This window comes from Leptosomus discolor, chromosome 3 (assembly GCF_034619465.1).
Source record: "Leptosomus discolor isolate bLepDis1 chromosome 3, bLepDis1.hap2, whole genome shotgun sequence".
Lineage (NCBI taxonomy): Eukaryota > Metazoa > Chordata > Aves > Leptosomiformes > Leptosomidae > Leptosomus > Leptosomus discolor.
The window spans coordinates 52,401,315-52,413,388 of record NC_141393.1 but is presented as its reverse complement, the minus strand read 5'-3'; the positions used below and the strand labels follow the sequence as shown (position 1 = coordinate 52,413,388).

General features: G+C 44.7%; 1 long non-coding RNA gene across 1 annotated transcript; it reads left to right on the top strand.

The window, feature by feature from the left end:
* Positions 1 to 1,763: 1,763 nt before the first annotated feature.
* Positions 1,764 to 7,350, top strand: LOC147415860 (uncharacterized). Its single transcript, XR_015183424.1, has 3 exons — positions 1,764 to 1,853; positions 4,867 to 4,988; positions 6,767 to 7,350. It is a non-coding gene; the product is annotated as an uncharacterized LOC147415860 (long non-coding RNA).
* Positions 7,351 to 12,074: the final 4,724 nt, after the last annotated feature.

The following is a 12,074-nucleotide window of genomic DNA, read 5'->3' as shown; positions in this document are numbered from 1 at the left end:
TGCTGCACGTGCAGCGTAGTGGCAGAGGGGACTTCTTGGGCTACTGCTGTACTCTGTCAGGGATTGGTATGGGACTGAACCTTGAAACCATCTTACTGGGTGTTCCTTGATCCTATTCTTTATTCTGTCCAAGCAACTGAAGTGCTAGGCTGGGACCTTAACACCTCCTGCCTTTCCCATTTGCTGTTACAGAGGACACTCAGTGAGTGCAGAACAGCACTTAAAGCACCTTGGAGGCCTTGCCATGGAGGACAGGAGTCAAAAGGTGAATGCCATAAATAGCAACAGCAAGTGCTTCACCAGCAGTATGGAGATTGTGCATCTCATTTGTATCCCGGTGCCAACAGTCCACAAGAAATAAATCATAGAATCATAGAATCGTTAGGTTGTTAGAGACCTCTGAGATCAAGTCCAACTGTTGACCTAGTACACCATGCCCACTAAACTGTGTCCCGAAGTGCTGTATCGACACATTTTTTGAACACCTCCAGGGGTGCTGACTCCACCATTTCCCTGGGCAGCTTGTTCCAATGTGTGACCACTCTTTCAGTAAAGAAATTTTTCCTGATGTCCAATCTAAACCTCCCCTGGCACAACTTGAGGCCATTTCCTCTTGTCCTATCGCTTGTTACTTGGGAGAAGAGACTGACCCCCACCTCACTAGCATCTCCTTTCAGGTGGTTGTAGAGAGCAATAAGGTCTCCCCTCAGCCTCCTCCAGACTAAACAACCCCAGTTCCCTCAGCCGCTCCTCATAAGACCTGTTCTCCAGATGTAATCTCGTCGCTACAAGTCAGTGTTAAGATCTTAGTAAATTCAGGGCTGGTGCAGCGGAGGTACTGGAGGAAAATATAACTTTTCTCACCTTCTTTAAGCAGTGAAAAACTACTGTGACAAAATAATGAATGTGTCAGTAAAGAGTTGGAGCAACTCCAGCATAAAGTCAGTGCATGAAAACAGTTGTGTTCTGCTCTTCACATGGTCTGAACCCTGATTCTGCACAGGACAACCTGTTGCTGCCCAAGTGGTCTAGCTTAAACAGCCCTGGGTGGGAAGCACTGTAATGTTCGTTACAGTTGAGGATCTCTGTTCAGGAAAATGAAACCAGGGAGCAGTGCTGAACAGGCAGGGCTGGAGGAGAAGTAAAGAAGGATACACAGGACTGGCAAGCTGTCACTCCATGCTGTGCTCTGGGAGAGCTGTGGGAGGAGAACCTGTGTAGGGCTTACCTGTTGCCTCTGAATACAGCCCTATGCCCTGGGAGAGATGTGGGTGGATATAGTTCTGTAAGGTTTTGCCTGGCAATAGAGAGATGGAAAATCAGGTGCAGAATGTAGTTTAGCCATGACCTTTTTCTTGGTCTGCATGAGGTCACATTGCTTTACTGCACAGGTCAACGAACAAGAGGAAGAACTATTGAACCAAATGTCTGCAACTGATTTAATTATGAGTTTTGCTACCTGTAGCAAAATTCCTGCTGAGGAGGGCTAGCATGAAGAGGAGGTTGCAGATGATGCCAGGTGGGGTGCCATTGTGGTCTGAACCCAGAAGTATATAAATAAACCAGGTGTTTCCTTTGGTGCTGGAAACATGAAGTGTTCACCAATGGTGGCATGTTATATGTCCAGCGCTCTGCTTTTTCTCAGTTGCTCTGGCCTCATCTGGACATGATTTTTCTGCAGGGTTTAATGGTGGTGTGGTGGATCAGAGGTTGCCTCTGGGAAATGCTTGTAAGTGATTGTCCCTTCTTTCTCAGGCGCTTGATCTGCTGAGCAGCCACAAAACACAATTCTAGAGTTCAGACAAACTCGCGATGCAAGTGTGGAGCACCCAGCAGAAGCTTGGCCACATCAGGTAAGGGGGATACACCTTCAGGGAATTTGGGGAATGCCCAGGTCAGTGCATGAGACATGAGGGCTGCTGTAAGGACAAGTGCATCTCTTGTGTTTCAAGGGGAGAAACTGCCTGGGAGCTGCGAGAGCATGTCACAGGAGGGTGCTGCTGGCTGTTCAGAGCTCTGCAGTACAGCTCTTGCTGTGGCAGCTTGCTTTCACAGGGGCTGAATTGGCAAGCTCAGAGATGCCGGGGGCTGATCTCTCACCTTGCTGTTCTTGTTTGCCAGCTGTCCTTTGTACCTGCCTGGATAGAGTATTAGTCTTGCAGAGCACAGTTCATTTCCATACTAGTATGGTACTGGCTTTACTGATGCTGAAGGTAGTACATTTGTCAGCTTTGTGAGGTGAGGTCTTCTGTTTACATCCTGAACTGATAAAGCTGGAAGCGCGTATGGCTTAAGTGTCTGCCCTTTCCTGGAGAGGACCTCTGCCTAAGTACAGGCAAGGTGTTCAGTACTTCTGAGACAGCTAGTGAAGGGGGTGAAATGTCAGCCTCTGTTACTGAGATGTTTGTATCCTGAGGGTTAGCACCTTCAGCTTATTCCATGTGGGCGTTGAGAATGGGTACCTGCTGTTCCCTTCCCACCTGTCCTTGGAGCTGAGCTGGCAGGGTCTGAGTTAGCTCACGGCTTGCCTGAGCCATCTCATCGACCTTGTTCAATCAGGAGTGTTGCTGTCTCCTACCTAAGCCCTCTGTCAGGGCAGTGGTGGACTCCACATGCTCTCCTGTTGCCAGTTGGACAGTAGCTTACTAGCTTTTTGCTGAAATGACTGGAAATAATTATCCATGCCTCCAACAAGAAGTGCTCATTTGAATTGCCTAAGCTGTAATTCTTTCCCAGTTTCCCCAGCCGCCCTCACTTTCCTTTCTCACCATGCTTGGCTGGTGGGAACTAGCTTTGCTTGCGCCCCTAAGCTCTGCTAGCTTGGCCCTTGCTCCACCCCCACCCTACCCGAGGGCTCTGACCTGCTCCCTGGAGAGGAGTGACATCAGAGTTTCCTTGTTGAGGATCCTTAGATCTTTCTGGCTCTGTTTAATTGTATCCTCTGTCCAACCCCAGCTGCCCTTGGACAGCTGCCAGATGTCCTAACTGCCACAGGTTTAGCTGAGGATTCGTGTCACTGTTCCCAGCGTTCCCTTCCCCATACAGCTTTGTGCTACAGTAAAACAGCATCCAAAGAATATGCATCACTCCTCTGGGGGAAGGCAGCCTTGTCTCTGTGAGGTGCCTGTGTCCTAGTATAGTTTTTGGTTTTGTTTTGTTTTGGTTTTTATTATTAGGGAAAATGCAACACTCCCATTCATCTTCCTCAGGCTAATGCTGATGTCACATGGGCTACGATGTGATTTGGTGTCATCATAAAAATATTCATACAGTAATGATCTTTAGTTCTCTGTGTTCTCCAGAGCAGTAAATAAGTATCACCAAGACACAATGTTGTACTGCTTATGACATAAGACTTCCTTCTGCTTTCCATCCACAGCTCTTGAAACGTTTTTCAGAATCTGTTAAAGAGCTATTGCTCTGCATTAAGTAGGAACCCAAAGAGAGACAGTCATGCAAATTTTTTGAAGACTCATGGCAATTTGGTAACTGAAATGAATTTAAAGGATATCTTAATTCCTTGTCTGTTTTCCTGGTGTTTCTCCCTCTTAACCAAACATATTAATGTCTACCTTTATTAGTGGAAAAGTATTGGTGGACACTGAGTGTGGAGGTCAACATAGCTCTATTATTAGGTTTTCTTTGATAAAGAATATCGTATCAACTTGGTGAGATGTTTTCAATAATAGAACTTCATTGCAGTTCTCCTGTGATTAAATATCAATTCCCTATTTCTTTCTATAAAAGCCTAGGGCCTTCCCTTACTATGTCACTTTCCCACCTATTGTCAAGCTGTGATCTCATGAGATGTGTTTGTGCTGTCAACACCAGCTTAAAATGTGCCCACCCCTCTGCTTTTTCCTGCACTGGCCTCACAGCATATTGCCTCCTGAGTTTCTGCCACTGCAATTGTTGGTGTGCTGTAAATCCGATCAGGGAGCCGAGCTGGTTCTAACAAGTGCGTCATTGTTTTGTTTTCTTTGTTTTTCCCCTGAAGTGGTGTGCTTCACACTGCTGCTGCAGGAAAAAATTGTGCTGGCACAACGGAGATTACAATGTGAACAGGGCTAGGTGGAGAGGCAAAGGTTCTGCTGCCAGAAGGTCATCTGCTGAAAACACAACTGAATTGCTCAGCAGAACTGCCTTCTGCTGCTATGAGGCATGATTTTGTCAGAAACCCTGTCAAAGTGGTTCCCACCCCTTCTCCACCCCCAATAATTGTTCCAGTATGCATTGCTAAGCTTAAGGGACTGTCAGTTTTATCCTTTTGCTTCAATCAGATCTACAGCCTGTGACCTGAAAGATAGAGTGAAAAGTCTGTTCTTGAAGGAGGTGCCATCCACTAAGCCTGCAGGGAAAAACAGAGATCATAGAAACTGTTCCCCACTTACTCCAATGTTACCTACGCTCTGGGACATGGTATTCCAACCTCCCTTTGGTTTAGAGATCTCATGGTCAGGTCAGGTGTCCTGCTGTCCGTTTCCAACACAAACCTGTATTGAAAGCGTTTGGCATTGTGACTGTGGCATTGAGCAGAAATGAGCTGGCTGATTCTTTGTGCTTTAAACCTGTGTGATCTGGGGTTGGTTGGAGCCATTCATGTCAAAAACAGATGAAATCCAGTGCCTGAACATTTTTGCCAACGCGTTTTCCTGCCTAGGTTTGTGTATCATGGAACCTGTTTTCTGCTGCCTTGTGCTACTCCTTGTACCCATGCAAGAATAAGCAAAATGCTATTAAATCAGAATAGCAGCAGTTTCTCTGCATGATACGAGGTGTCACAAAAGGTAGGCAGTGGAGGCTTAGGCTCAGCAAGTTCATCCTTGAACTTTTGACCTAATCTGCTGCTTGCTTCGTTTCTTTTAGAGAGAAGCAAGAACTTGCTGAGAGAGGCAGAGTGGTTTTCTCCATCTTTGGGTGAGGTTTCTACCTCAGAGACTTCAGCTCAGATGAGCTTTCCAGTGCAGCAGAGATCAAGATGCCTGAAGGTAAACATCGCTGGTTTCTCCACCCTCAGGATCTGAAGAATCTAGCGGGGTTTTCCACAGTAATGCAGATGATGGAGGTCTGCAGAACCTATTTATGTCTACTGTTCAGGGCATCATAGAGGTCATGCTGATAATTTTATTAGAGGCACTTGCTGTGCCCAATTCTACTGGTAGGGCTGAGTATTAGGCACCTAAAGGCAGGAAAGCAGTACAATTTGGAGTAGTGGCCTAGCACTTGGGCCACAGCTGAAACTTTGCTCTGAGAGCACTATTGCTATGCCAGGACAGAGGTAACATGTGTGTGCCTGTCTGTTCTTTCATCCTCCCTCCCCACCTAGTGTCAGGATAATGTAAAGCTGCATGTGAAGGACAATTATGATACTTATCACTTCCTCTGACAGTGCCAAGATACCACTTTTTAATGTGGCTCCATTTTTGTTTTGGTGCTGACACATAGCCAGTGAGATTAGGAAGGTGAAAATTGCTCTCTTCAAGAAGGTTCGTCTCTCAGCCTCTTTATCCTTTTGGATTTATGCCTTTCTTTTAGGATATAAAACTCCCTTGTGTTTGCATTAACAATTAGCATTAAAGGAAATCAGGAACAAAGGGCTAATGTTCCTTTAAAGGACAAAATTCATGCCCTACTTTAGTAAGATGCTTAAGATTCTTGTGAATGGAGGCTGTAAGGCATGTTAAACTGCCCGGTGTTCTGTTTTTCCAATTTACTAATCCTGCTGATTCAGACTTTACCAGCAAACCTGCTACAATTAACTGCTTTGTAGATGCAGTCATAACATGTCAGGTTGCTGTTAGGACAATGCTTAAGGAGTCGTCATGTCTCATCAAAGGGTTAACTTTTTCTCTTTGACATTTGTTCTGTAACATATGCCAGGCAGGGACTCCTATATAGAGCTTTACTGATCAAATACTCAAGCAGTACCCCTCATTTAATAAGAAGCAGCTAGTTACCTGTTGCTTAGTACTAGTAGTAAATATTTATATCATAGTAGCATCAGAAACCCTGGCCAATATTACAGGAGGGGCACCCAGTAGCTGGAACACTTGGAACCGTGAATCACTCACATGGGCACCCATTTTTATTTGAACTTACATAGCTTGTGAGGATGCTTGTTGGTATTTCTCTGTTTCAGCAGAAGATGAATGAGGATGTTTTTTATTAGAGTTTGACATAGATTGCAGTTCACACTGAACCAGCAGTGCCGGAGGGGCTAGACATAGGCTTATCGTTTGTTCTTAGGGCTGGCATATGGGGTAAGGAGTCTGGGACAGGCTAATTCCTTGTTCTTTTGGTGTAGACTGTAAAGATATCTTCACGCTGTGTTTTGAGCTGAGGAGAGCAGTGCTGGAGAAGAGGCTAGAAATAGCTGGAGTGGATGACCTCAGCAGTGACCTGTCTGACAGCCTGCCTGAATTAAAGCTGCATGACCTTTAATGGTAACTGAAAGATGCACTCTTTACTGTAGGGAACAAGTAAAAGATGGAAAGGATATTTGCTTCCCTAGGCAGGCAAACTCTTCCTCTTGACTTGTTTGTTACCTGGATTTACCAGAACTAGAAGCTATGAGGTGTGGGGCTGACCCATGGGAACCAGCTTAAGGAAGGGAAGCAGCCATTTTGATAAGTCATTCACAGACCTGCCCAGTCCCACAGTCTGCCTGAGACCTGAACTATTGGCTGTCATCTCATGCTCCCTTGCTTAGACCTGCACCTTACACCTTTACAACATACCGCTGTGTGGTTCTGTTCTTTCACCCCAGGTGACAGGCACTGATGGAGGGCCCAATTTGTGGTGCATCAGTCAGCTTTCTCAGTTGCCAGCTGGCTTGCAGAGGGAGAGATGCTGTGGTGCTTGTCTGCAACGGGACGTTTCCTCCAAGGTCAGAGAATTCCTAGCTGCAGCCCTTTGCTTCAGCCCTCTCCCATGGGATGGGTTGTATGATCCTGTCTTCTGAGCTCTCACTTGGTGGACCAGGACAAATTGAGAGAATTTTGTGTGTTGTCTCTACCAATGTCTTCAAATGTTTTTTTCCCCAAATACACTGCATGTTTTGGGTTATGTTGGATATTGTTTAAACTGTTGGCTAGCTAAAACTCTGGGGTATGTAGCTGGGCTTAGATTGTGCCATTTAGGGAGACTCTACACATAGCAAGAACAGAACAGCTATAGACTGACCATAGATTTGCCATGTCTGACAAGACCCAATATGGAATAGCTGACTTGACATGTGTTGGTAAATTGTTTCTTCTTCCGTGGCTCAAAGCAGGCCAAGAAGTCTTGTTCTTTAGACAGAAACTTCCATGACCATTGTAAAGGGAAGGTTACTGGGCTTGTTTTATGAGAATAAAGTGACATGGTGGCAAAAAAAAAGGCCTTATGAAATTTCCTAATGTGTTTTGAATTTTTTTATTCCATTTTCCTCTGAGAGAACTTAATTTTATAATTGCTAGCTAGTGAAGGAGAAGGGAAGAAGTGAATGAACAACACTGAGTTCAGAAAGCCTTAAGAGTATGGGGAAAGAGGACAACTGCCTATTTGATGGTGAAGGTTTTGTAGTCTAACAGATGGGATAGTGCAGGAGATAGATCTGTGGCTTTCTCTTTGCTGCTTGCTTCTCAGTCAATGAAAAGGACCTTGGGATGTGGCACAGAGTCAGCGATGCTATAAAGGGGACCCCACAGAGCTTGGTTAGGACTGGTTTGAAAAGCAGGCAGAGACTGGTAGTGCTGAGAGTAGCAGTAGGAGTCACCAAGTGGAGGCTTGAGCACAGATCAAGACAGGACACAGTGGCGGAGACTGCTTCTGTGACCTTCATCTGATTCAGTTGCATGAATTGTGGCTTTTGCTTTGAAGATCAGTTTGAGATTAGTTAGTTTTCCCTCTCCAGTGAACAGTTGCTTGCCAGAGTTCTGCTTCTCTGCTTCTTAGATTGGACCTGAATGTGTAAACAGCCATTGGCAGATCACGGTCTGGATATAAAAACCTGCTTGAGTGGCTTAGATCTGTCTGAAGCTGTGCTGGAAAGTGACTTGATGCATCCAAGAAACAGACTGAGCAGGATGCAGGTGACCAATTCTCTGTCACTCAGTGTGGGCCACCAGGTTAGGCTCCATAAAACAAAGGAAGCTGTTTTCCCAGTGCTTTCTCTGAGCTCTTTTTGAAGAGTGCAGTATTGTGCACGATTGCCTTCCACAAACAAATATTGAGATCCTTTTAAAAAAGTAGGCAAAAATTCTCATCCTGCCCCCAAGCTTATCAGTAGGGAAATTGAAGCAATGATTATGTTAGTGGCTTGATCTGCCTGTGTGAGCAGACGACATAGCCAGGATTAGCACAAGGGAAAACTCTGCTAATTTTGCAGTTGTCCCCAGTAAAACCTTTCTCAGTCAGAATCAAATGAGTGTCTAAATCTGTCTGAAAGGCATGTTCCAGAGCCCATGAGCCTTGTCTTGTTCCAAGCAGAACCTGTAATTTAACATTGAAAGCTTCTGGAATTTGGATGTAACAGCAAATTTTTAAGAAAATACTGAACAAGGCAGACTGCTCATCCTCTTCCTACAGCTCCCAAAAAAGTCCAATATGAAAGGAGACATTTAATGCTTGTGAGAGTCATCCTGTGGCAGCTGATGTGTTTAATTTCAGAGCAAAAGTACTTCTGAAGGAGAGAGGATTAAAACAGGCAAGGGGAGAAGTTATCCTGCGGGAGATTGTCGACAGATGTTCTATTATAGTTCAAAGCGCTCTAGCAAAAGGCTTCTGCTGCAGGGATATATTAATTCTGGGCAGTTCATCACAGGGAGACCTGTTTTATGACTGGGAGGATACCTCTGGTAACTTACTTAGCTCTTTGTTTGAACTGTGAGTGGGGGATTGGGTCTACATGTAAACAGGGAACTGAACAGTAGGAACAAACACAGTTATTTTCTTGCAGCTGTGACCACTGTCCATCTGATCAAGATCAAGCTGGTTTTGTGGTTCAGGAGGTTATTTGGCTGATGGGTCTTTCAAAAGAAAAGTTATTACAGAGGAACTGAGGCTAACCATTGTTAAACTGCTGGTGCACGTGAAGCAGACCTGTGTTGAGTTTGTCTTTCAAGTATATTTATTAGACAGGAAGTGGGAACAAGCACAAGGAAGGCTGTGCAGGCTGTCGAGCAGATGACTACATCGATCCCTTTGTCTTTAAAATGCACACATCTATCAAGTTTGATGCTGTCTAGCACCCTATCTATACTTCCTTCATATAATAGTTAATGATTTCTTATAAAAGCTTACTAGTGTTGCAGAATCAGCTGTGGTGGGGGATCTACTTTGTAAGCTATGTATCACCAGCCACAATTAGAAGGTCTTCTGGGTAGGTCTGAGTGCTTTATCTTCTGAGGCTGTTTTGAAGTTGTGCTTTGGGTGAAGATTGATTTTTTTCAGATCTGTGAGGAAACATGTCCCCTGTAGACTGGGGAAGGGTCTTCAGTCAAATGTGGTTGGATGGGAAGTTTGAAGACCTACGTTATCTTACAAAGTTCTGGGAGATTAAAAAAAAAACCCAAAAACAAACAAGCAGTTTTGGAGGCCTAATACTGATGGAGACTTTTATATTAGTAGTCATGGTCTTCCAGCTTTGCTTATCACTTAGCTATGTATCAGTAGGACCACAGATCTGACTGTTTTACGGACAGGAAGTGCATGATTTCTTTTTTCTTTGTGGGGAATGGAAGGGAGGATTGGAGAAACAATCCCTCTCTCACTTCTGCTATGCAGTGAAGCAGAGGTATCAAGTAGACGGGAACATCCCTGGCAGAGGCTCAGGAGGTACATTTAGAAAAACTCTCTCCCTTCCCCCATGACAAATCACATTTATACTGAATTGAATGTAGTAATAGAAAATTGAGTATAAATAATGTGTAGGCGCACAGCCTCCTGATCCTTCCTAGGTGTCTAGGAAATGACAGTAGGCGTTTTTTGTTCTCCCCTGCATATGAGAACAACACTGGCTACTAAAAGCTTCCCAGGTTATGCATAATTTCGTAGCCTTCATTACTGGAAGTTGTACTGCTCCCTGTCTTGCTTCTGCACTCCTGCTCCCTGGATCAGTGCAATGCCTTTTTCATTCTGCTTTAAGTGGTAGCAAGAACAGGGGACTATTATCCATGGGAGAGCTTCATGGGGTTGTTGGTCTTAGGTGATCCACATGCTGCCTTGTCCACTCCAGTGCTCCTCCTGGCAGTTTCTCTCTCTCTGAACAGTCTCTGTAGCCTTATTTACAGACTTGTAGTGTGACATAAGGTGAAAATACACAGTGTCCAAAGCTAAACTACAGGCACTGAGCCATGAAGGACGACTGAGTGGGCAGAGAACTGGCATGTAGCACAGGTAGCCCTGCCCTTGGCACAACAGCCCTAGCACTGTCACTCTTCAGCTGCTCAAATCCCCTTCCCTTCAAAACATGAGTCTGGAGAGAGGAGGGGGGGAGGGCAGAGAAGGCAGGTGGGTGTAAACTCTGCTTTTCTTTTATCTGGGTTTCTTTCCATCCTATTTAGCTTTAAATGTAAGAGATTTGATTGATTCTTGTCCCCTTGCTAATTAGTAATATAATTGTGCTGTAGCCTAGGAGGCATTAAAACTAAGCCTCATCAAAAGCAAGACCTGTGTTCAAGGGGACATGAGAAATTTGCAACAGTTTTTTTCTGGTTCTGTCAGTCTGCTTTGCTGCGCAGGAAAGATGAAGGCCACACAACTGGCCCATGGTCCATGTCCAGACCTGGCCACCTCAGAGATTGCATCACCTGGCTGGGAGGTCAGAACTTGGCTGGGCAAAGGCAGCAAGCTTCCTGCTTCCCAAGGGTGGCTGCCTGCACAAGCCTGTCCTGCTGCTGCCTCTTCAGCTAACACAGGTCTGCTCTGTGCTACCTCTCTAACAAGGCAGCTCAGCAGGTTGTTCTGAAAAGAGTGAATCAGCTCTGAGTGGGGTTGGTGGTAAAAAGGCAGAACAGAGGGAACTCCGACATAAACCACCAGAATAGGGCTGACTTCAGACTCAAGAAGACTGGCTTAGTTGTAACACAATTTGTTCCGTTACTTAGTTGTTCTGGTTTGTATGTATGTTGTGTGTTAGGACGCTACTGAAGTCTCTGCAGGGTTTAGAGTTCACCCCCAGGTTTTCAGATTGCTCAGCAAGCAGTTTGCTAGGCTGAGAAGTCTTTGTTTACCCTTGCCCTAGATCTTCCAGGGATTTTCTTTTCTAGATTCATGGTCGGAACTCTTTCAAAAACAGCATAAGCGAAATGACCAAGTAGTTTCACTCACCCTATTTTGCTTTTGCAGTAGAAAATCTTGTAGCACAGTCTATGACGAGCCGGATGATTTTGCCCAAGTATTGTAACAGCTAGGAGAGACTATTAGCTCACAAGAGACTCTTATCAGGTCTGTAGCAAGAGCTGAGCTTTTGAAATAAACCATGAGCTCTTACCTCCCTCTGGGTCTGAACTCCAAAGGGAATAGTTCAAAACAGCTATAAAGCTAAACAAAAAGAAGTACGTGCCTTTCAATTTGCTTTGTCTTCTGTACTATAGAAAGAAGCATGACAGATGATGCTACTTAGGTTTGGATTAGGCTGGCTTTCAGGATATTTCTGTAAATAGAGTTTGGGGTTACAGTTGACAACAGACAAGAAAAAGGGTATCTTCAATCAGAGGCAAAGGAAGAGAGTCTGAAGGTGTATGTCAGATTATTTGGTCTAATGTGGTACTCTAAAACAGATTTAATCTGATTTGACCGTATAGAAATTAATCTCAGTCAACCCAGACAGGGAATAACCCTGACGAGAAGCAACACAAGCAGGGGGTGGCATACTTCTTAACCCTCAGAGCTATAGTTTTATAGCTGTCTGGCATTTTCACTAGTATCAGCTCTGTGAGTCTTCCTACTCCAAGCTGCTGCTGTTTATCTATGATAGGATTCACTGCAATCTGCAAAAGCTTTTCAGTTAGATGTTTGCTATGAAAATATGAGGACCAGGACAGCTTTGGCATTTGTAACTTTATTGCAGAAAAAAAATCCACTATTAACAT